This window comes from Suncus etruscus, chromosome 2, assembly GCF_024139225.1.
Source record: "Suncus etruscus isolate mSunEtr1 chromosome 2, mSunEtr1.pri.cur, whole genome shotgun sequence".
NCBI classification, from domain to species: Eukaryota; Metazoa; Chordata; class Mammalia; order Eulipotyphla; family Soricidae; genus Suncus; species Suncus etruscus.
This window is the reverse complement of record NC_064849.1, coordinates 14067105-14075996: the sequence shown is the minus strand read 5'-3', so window position 1 is coordinate 14075996 and position 8892 is coordinate 14067105. Positions and strand designations below refer to the sequence as shown.

Sequence of the window (8892 nt, the reverse complement as noted above, 5' to 3'; positions counted from 1 at the left end):
CCTTATATTTTGGTGGGCCTATGCAAACAACAATTGCCACTCTAACACCATTTTTACTGTGCTCCTTTGACTCTAATCCTTAAAAAGAACTCACTTAAAATTTGAGGTTAACATAAGCTAATATGCATGTATATGGAAATGTAAGAAAATACTATGCCTGTAATGTTTAAGGAGTTACATAAGTTTTATGGCTTTAGATTGCTTTGTGTACTGTTAAGAAATATTATAATGTGTTACAATCTGGGGACTTGAGGGACAAAGTAATTGTACATGGATTCTGTCTTATTTATCTTAATGTTCTTTGGCTGAAATTTCAAAGTTAAGATATCAGCAAGGGGACTTCTGAGAATTATGTTATGGGTGATTGTCCTTCCACTGTAACTTTACCTTGTCCTCTTTCTTTACACCCTTGTTTTCATAATTAAAAATAAAAATTAAAAAAAATAGACACAGGAGATAAACATTCGGGGAGAGGGTCACACCTGGCAGCACTCATGGATTACTCCTGGCTCTACACTCAGAAATCGCTCCTGGCAGGCTCAGGGGACCATATGGGATGCTGGGATTCAAACCACTGTCCTTCTGCATGCAAGGCAACTGCTCTACCTTCATGCTATCTCTCCAGCCCTGAGATAAACATTTCTAATATAGGATGGCAAAAAGATATTAGGCAAAATGTGACCTTACTCTTCTTTCAAAATAAGTGTTAAATTCTCAAGGATATATAAAAAACACAGATGTATATGTCTATGTCCTACATCAAGAACTCAATTTATCTAAGAATGTGTATTTTTAAATTTTACCATCTCAAAGGTTTATAGGTCTTTTATGCCAATGCTTCTTGGCTGGTATAGGTTTCAAGCACTGTTTTCAGCAAGCTCAATATGCATTAACAGAACCACTTATCTTCCAACAACATTTCTTTTCTTAGAAATGTTATACCCTTTAGTGCTCATTTTGGCAGCACATATACTAAAATTGGAACGATACAGAGAAGATTAGCATGGCCCCTGTGCAAGGATGATACAAAATTTTATACCCTTTAAATTATTTAGAAACATTTTGGGGCCACACCCAGATGTGCTCAGAATTTACTCCTGGCTCTGTGCTCAGGTATTACCTTTGGTAGGCGTAGGGGACCATTTGGGTTGCTGAGTAGCCATAACATGCCAGTTGAAGGCAAGCTCCCTATCCCATGTACTACCATTCCAACCTTCACTTCATTACACCTTTGGGATACATTATATACTGTAGGAAAAAATTTCTCATAAAAATATCCCCTTCAGGTCCTTTTGTTGTTTCTGCTACATCTGAGGTCCACTCATTCTGTTGCTCATACATAGTTGCAATACATTTACATTTGCTGTTGGTCTGGAGATCACAAATGCAGTAGCTGGTGCCAGAGATTGAATTTGTGGTCCCAGAATGCAAAGCAAACACTCTACTACTGAGCTACACCCAGCTTCTCCAAGGAACTTCTTGACCCACTCAGTCAATTTGCTTGTGTACTTGTAGATGTATTTAGTGTTTTCCACAAAGCAGTTCACTACTTTTATCATATGACTTGAATACAAGGAAGAGGATCAAAAGTAAATTCTTGAGAGTTAATAATTTGGCAGAAACTTGTACTGAGTTCTAAGCTCTAATAAACTAAAAGTTTACCAACATTTCTAGAATATAACTCTAATACTGAATTTTTACTGTATAATGTGGTGTTATTTATCAATATTTTTACACATTTTCGCTATAGGCATAATTTGCTAACATTTCCTTCTTAATTGAAAACCAGCAGATGTTTTATGGTAATAAATAAAATATGTTTTGGTTGGAATATCATTGCATTTATGTGTATGTATCCGTTAGATTAAATAATGCATCGAAGATGCTGAAATATCAGAGGAATGCTTCTGACTTTATTTTCTTGCTTCCATAACAATTATATTTCTCAACATTTTCATATGTGATTTCATTATCAGTGTAATAATGTATTGATCAGTTAGTATAGCTAAAGTTGTGTATTTTCTTTGAAGGTTCATATTAGGAAATAATATTATTTATTATTAGCCAATTACTAGTGAGGTACAAAAATTAATTCAGCATTATCCTATAATATAGATTAGATGTTTGAATTCAGATACTAGTCATACCAGAATATTTTCTATCAGCCTATTCTTACTTCTGTTTTTTAAAATTATATTGATACTGTATTTTCCAGCATATAAGATGACTGGGCATATAAGACGACCCCCTAATTTTGCAGTTAAAACATAGGTTTAGACCTATATTCGCTGTATCAGACAACATTCCTGTGCTGCATGTGCTGCATGTGTTCCTATGCTCATGTACCACAGTGAGCCAATCACAACAAGCAAAGGTTCAAAGGATATACTATAATAGACTTCCTCTCTGACTCTGGCCAATCTGAGCAGGCTTTTGACAGTGTATATTCGGGTACAGAACATCGTCTAATTTGCATGCATAAAAAGCCTGCTTGGATTGGCTGAGTTAGAGAGGCGGTCCAAGCAGCCTTGCAGTGATTGGTGCAGGATCAAGTTGGAAAATTCGTTTTGTGGCAATATTCAGACAATTTTTGTTTAGCAGCATATTGAAACATTTTTCGGGATATACTCAGCATATAAGACGACCCCTGATTTTCGGTTGACTTTTGTTTCAAAAGTCGTCTTATACGTCAGAAAATACAGTAATAACTTTTATTACCCTGCGAATGGCACAATAGTTATGCTCTAAAGACCATCTGCAAGTGAAACATATTTAAAGAATTATTTGATTTATAGATTATGTGGAGAACTGATTTTACTATTACAAGCCCAACATATAGAGAATAGATTAGAAAAAATTCTAGGTGAAATGGTTGAAGTGACTTTGTTTCTTTTGCCTGTTTTTCTGTTTTCAAACATCTGTAGTATAGAAGTATAGTGAGCTAGAGAGATAGCTACAGTGGGAAGAGTGGTACTCTTGAACACAGCTGACCTAGGTTCGATTCCTTGTGTCACATCTAATCTGAGTCCTACCAGAAGCAATTCCTAACTGCAAGCCTAGGGTTAACCCCTTAGTACTGCTGGGTTAGCCCCTGAGTACTGCTGGGTCTTGCGTATATTTATGACATATATACACACAGATATATGAAGAGAGATGGAGATAGAGACAATAGATTTTTCTCTCATAGATGACAGTAGATGTAATCTTTTACAAAACATAGAAAAACTTGATGGGGTAGTTAAATGGCTCTGCATGAGGGAATACTACACTTACAATATGTGTTTTATGCCATAGTTCTATAATAATAAATGCTGAGATAAATCGAGATGATCTAATAGTTCCTAGAGGGGATAGTTAGGGTTTGAAGAACTCTGAGAGAGAAGACATGAGAAGAACAGCAGTGCAAAAGCTCACTTCAAGCAAGAAAGTTCTTCCATTAATGGTGTCTGTGGGGGCTCCTCTGGGCAGTTTCCTTTAGAAATAGAATTTAACATTAATGGTCTTGTAGAACTTCACTATTTCCAGGATACCAGGATACCAGAATTGTGCCAAGGTTTCTTCAATTTACTGAAAGAATAGAGGATTATTTCCTCCATCAAAGTTTACTTCCAGGCCTGTGTCACACCAAATCTCCATTTTGGAACCCTAGGCTCCACTAACACTAGGGATATCAGAACACTCAGAAGGGATCAGTTTATAATATCTCACCTGGGTTTTTTCTCGTTGATTTCAGAATTCTGTCTCTATCTGTGGGATTCGTCGTTGTGACTAAAATGTGTCTAGGGGTATTTTTTCCTGGGGTCTCTTTTAGTTGGTACTCTCTGGCATGCAGGATTTGGTCGTATGTATTCTTTAGCTCTGGTAGTTTCTCTTTTATGATGTTCTTGACCATTGATTCTTCCTGAAGATTTTCTTCCTGGGTCTCTGGGACTCCAATGATTCTTAAGTTGTTTCTGTTGAGCTTATCAAAGACTTCTGTTTTCATCTGTTCACATTCTTTGACTAATTTTTCCATTGTCTGATCATTTGCTTTAAGGTTTTTTTCCAATCTCTTCTGCTGTATAAAGTTGTTAAGTATCTCATCTTCCACAGCACTAATTCTATCCTCAGCTTCTTTTACCCTGTTGGAGAGCTTATCCATTTTGTCTGTCAGTTTGTCTACTGAGTTTTTCAGACCTGTTATTTCCGTTTGGAGTTTTATTATTTCTGTCTTCATATTTTCTTGGTTCTTATTAGTGTTCTGTTGAACTCGATCTATGCTTTCATTGAGTTCTGTGAACATTCTCCATATTTCTTCTCTAAACTCCATATCTGAGAGGCTGACTAGTTGGTTGACCGTTTTGGGGTCATCAGAGTTGCCTTCTTCATTCTCTATGCCTGGTGCTGGCCTGCGTTGTTTCCCCATTGTCATACTTGTGGGTTTTTCTGCGTGTTGTGGTGGTATTCATTGGCTAAATGATGTGCATGGCCACGCTCCTTTGGCTCCACTCTTACTGGGCGGGTTGACTCACCTCCAAGAAAGAGAAGCTCTCCGTGGATGAAGCCACCCAAAGGATCAAATCTTAGGACCAAGCATCCAGCAGAGAATACAGTCCAGAGAGATATGCTGGGTTTCAGAGATCCAGCACAGTTCCTAGTGTGATTTTTTTTTTTGCGAGTTGCAGTGGGGTTCATTCATTAGAAAGAGCTCTTTGGCCCACTCCTGTGAAGTTCAGGACAGAGGACAGTAGAAAAATCACACACAGACGACACTCAGTTTCTTGCAATTGGGAACTTCTGGGCAGGGGCAGATCTCTCCAGCCTGATAGCACAGACTGAGGACCTGCCTTTCAGCCAGCTCTCCGCAACCGGTTTTCAGAGGGTTTTTTCCTTGTTACTAAATTTACTTTATTTATTTTAATATTAGCATATTATTTACTTGAAATTGTGTTAAAATCTAAATTTCCCCTCAATAAATACTTCTGTGTGTTGCTGAAAGACTTTCTCTTTTCTTTGAGAATTATATATTAATTGTTCCTCTTTTAACAAATACAGAGATTAATCTAAGCAATAGAGAGGGCAGTGCCCTTCTAAAAGTGTTCACTCACCAACACTTGACATGAGACCTGCCTTATTTAATGTTTTAAGCATCAAGAACACCATTCTCTGTAATTCTGAGAAGATAAGGACTTGAAAATTAAGGGATGGATCAAAGTCACTGAGCCATACAACTTTTCTTATTCCAAAATCACTTTTGAATTCCTTCTCTTTTCCAAGCACAAGGGAACAAAAGTAGAAAAAAAATAATCTTTGCCTTTCTAGAATTTAGATTTTACTGAAAATAATAATAAAATAAGTAAAACAGGGTATTTTAGAAAGAATATGTAATTGCTACGAGGAAATATAGGAAATCTTGTGAACATGTTGCTATGAATATGTTTTATGAAGAATTTTCTTTTTATTTTACTTTGTTTTATTTTTATTTAGGGGCCACACCTGCTGGTGTTCAAATATAACTCTTTCCTCTGTGTTCAAGGATAACTCTGGGCAGACTTGGTAGACATATGCATTGCCCAGATGGAAGGGGCTCAGTCAAGGCAATGTAAGCACCTAAATACCTTGTTATCTTTCCAACCTAACTCTAAGTTTTGAATAAATATCTAGGAAGAGATGGATAATAATATTAGTGTATGGTTAGTTAGCTGCTTAAGAAATTTGTTTTTGTCTTTTGTTTATGGACCACATCTGGCAATGTAAAAGGCTTACTCCTGGCTCTGAGCTCAGAAATCACTTCTGGCAAGCTTGGAGGACCATATGAGGTGCCACGAATTTAACCTGGGTTGGCAGCACACAAGGCAAATGCCTTACCAGCTTTGCTATAGCTCCAGTCCCTGTTTAAGATATTTTTATTAAGATACTTGAAGAAAGAATTAATGCTATTAGTCCTTGATCACAGAAAAATTTACTGTAAAAATTGGATTAAATACAGAATCTTGGATGAGGCTCATTAAGCAATTCAGAGGAATATGAGAAATCCTTAGTAGGAAATAAACTCCGTGGAAAAACAAGCAGCAGTTTGGAAGAGAAGACTAAAGTAGGCAGCTTCTAAGTAGATAGAAACAGGCTGGTGTAAGAACCAAAGTTCCCTAGATTCAATCACTTACCCAATGAAGTAGTTCTTCTTGAGACAGATTAAAAGTTTAGGCACTTTTCCACTCTAAGCTAAGGCAGAGAGAGTTAACTCATAAATAAAACCAAAGTTAGCGCCCTCCAGAAATGAGGAACTAAGGGTTGAGTGAATTCGGAATGTTTTATCTAAGGCTCCCTTGGCAACCAAATGCTCCCTTAACAACAGAAGTTTGAATCAGAGTATCCCTAGACAACCAAAGTTTGATTTAGAGTATTCCTAAACAACCAAAAGAGCCAGAAAAACAGGATTAAATTAAGACATCTATACAATGAAATGATTGTTCTGTTGTACTTGTGATTTCTATATAAACTGCTTGATGATTTGATGTGGAGTCCTGGTCAACTCCACTGGTTGGATGACACTTGAACTTCAGCTAGCCAAATACACCTCCTTCGATAATGCTTTGCATTATCAGAGTTTGTCTTTGATTTTCAGTGCTGACTTCGGTGTCAACTTGGACCCTTACACTGGAACAATGATTTATGTTAGGGAGGACCTAATGCACATGGAACAGTGCCCTGGGAAACGAGTAGAGTTAATCTAAACAACAAGCAACCAAGGATTTTTGATCCAGCGATATCACTCCTTGGGATATACACTAAAACACAAAAATACAATACAGAAAAGCTCTTTGGATGCTTATGTTCATTGATGCACTATTTACAATAGCCAGGATCTAGAAACGACCCTGGTGCCATAAAACAGGTGAGTTGTTAAAGAAACAATGGTACATCTACACCAGGGGTCTCAAACTCAATTTACCTGCAGGCCGCAGGAGGCAAAGTCGGGGTGATCCTTGAGTGTAAAGTCAGTAGTAAGCCTTGAACATTGGGGTGTGACCCAAACAACTAAAACAAAACAAAACAAAAAAAGATTCCTCTAGGGCAGGGCCACACAATGTTGTACAGAGGGCCATTTGTGACCCGCGGCCGCAAGTTTGAGACCCCTGATCTACACAATGGAAAACTATGCAGCTGTTAGGAAAACTGAAGTCATAAAGTTTGCTTATACATAAATGGGTATTATGTATTATCTATTATGCTGAGTGAAATGAGTCAGGGGGATAGACATAGAATAATCTCACTCATTTATGGGATATAAGAAAAATAAAAGATAGTCTGTAAAAATATCCACAAATAGTGTAGCAGTACAGGTGGAGAAAGGACCACAATGATAGTTGGAATTGATCATTCTGAACAGTGAAAATAGTTTTTTGTTGTTGTTTTGTTTGTTTGTTTTTTGGCCACACCAGTTGATGCTCAGGGGTTACTCCTGGCTATGTGCTTAGAAATCACTCATGACTTGGGGGACCATATGGGATGCTGGGGGATCGAATTGCAGTCCATCCTAGGCTAGTGCTTGCAAGGCAGACTCCTTACCTCTAGTGCCAATGTTCTGGCCCCAGCAGTGAGAATAGTAAAGGGAAAAAAAGAACAAGTTGGAGTTGTAGTTTTAGATATAGCCACAGTATTATCATATAGTGAGCAAGAATGAAAGTTTCAAATGCTAATACACACCATGATAATTTGTGTGATGTCTTATAATGAGATTACAAAGTGCTCATTAGCAGAATAAATGTTCTAACAAATATTCTAGTAAGGAGGGGTCGGAGAGATAACATGGAGGTGGGGTGTTTGCCTTGCATGCAGGACAGTGGTTCGAATTTTGACATCCTATATGGTCTCCAGAGCCTGTCAGGAGTGATTTCTGAGTGTAGAGCCAGAAGTAACCTCTAAGCACTGTGGGGCATGACCAAAAACCAAAAGAAAAAAAAAACGAAAAACAAAAACAAAAACAAAAAAACAACAAAACTAACAAACAAAAAAGATACTCTATTAAGGATATTCTAGTAAGGAGAACTTAACTTTTCTAGCTTCATGGAACTTATGAGTGTGTTAGCTTTAATGGCAAGGAAGACTTGGATGCTGTGATTAAACTAAGGATTTTGATTTGGGAAAATTACTCCAGGTTATAAACGTGGAACCAATGTAATTACATGTCCTTACAATTTGAAATGAAGATTGAAGAAATATAAATGAAACAATTTTTACAGTAACAAGAACATTTCACTTTCCACTGCAGGATCTAAAGATGGTTGTGACCATAATCCATAGGCCGTCATTGGAAGATAGCAAGGCAAAACATTTGATTACCCTATAGAGTTTTTAGAAGAATAAATACAGCCCTGATATCACTGGTTTTGCCCCAATGAGACTCTGGTAGACAGTCTCGCTGAAAAATAATAAAATTGTAGTGCTTAATTTAATTTTTATTTTTACTATATTTTTAATTGTTAAATTATATTTATTTAAACACGTGATTACAAATCTGATTGTAGCGTATGATTACAGTCATGTAACGAACACCCCCCTTCACCAGTGCACGATTCCTACCACCAATTTCCCAGATCTCCCTCCTCCCCACCCCACCCACACCTGTACTTGAGACAGGCTTTCTACTGCCCTCATTCATTCACATTGTTATGATAGTTCTCAGTGTAGTTATTTCTCTAACTATACTCATCACTCTATGTGGTGAGCTTCATGTCATGAGCTGCACCTTCCAGACCACATCTCTCTTGTCTTGAGATACTGCTAAAAATTTCATTCATTTTTTTAAAAACCCATAGTTGAGTGAAACTATTTTGTGTCTTCCTCTTTCCCTCTGACTTATTTCACTCAGCATAATAGGTTCCATGTACATCCATGTATAGGAAAATTTCA

The 8892-nt window shown here is 37.2% G+C and overlaps 1 non-coding gene across 1 annotated transcript; it reads left to right on the top strand.

Moving 5' to 3' along the window:
* The first annotated feature begins 948 nt into the window (after window positions 1-948).
* On the top strand, window positions 949-1052 carry LOC126002175 (U6 spliceosomal RNA). The gene has a single exon (XR_007492946.1). It is a non-coding gene; the product is annotated as a U6 spliceosomal RNA (small nuclear RNA).
* The last annotated feature ends 7840 nt before the right edge of the window (window positions 1053-8892 follow it).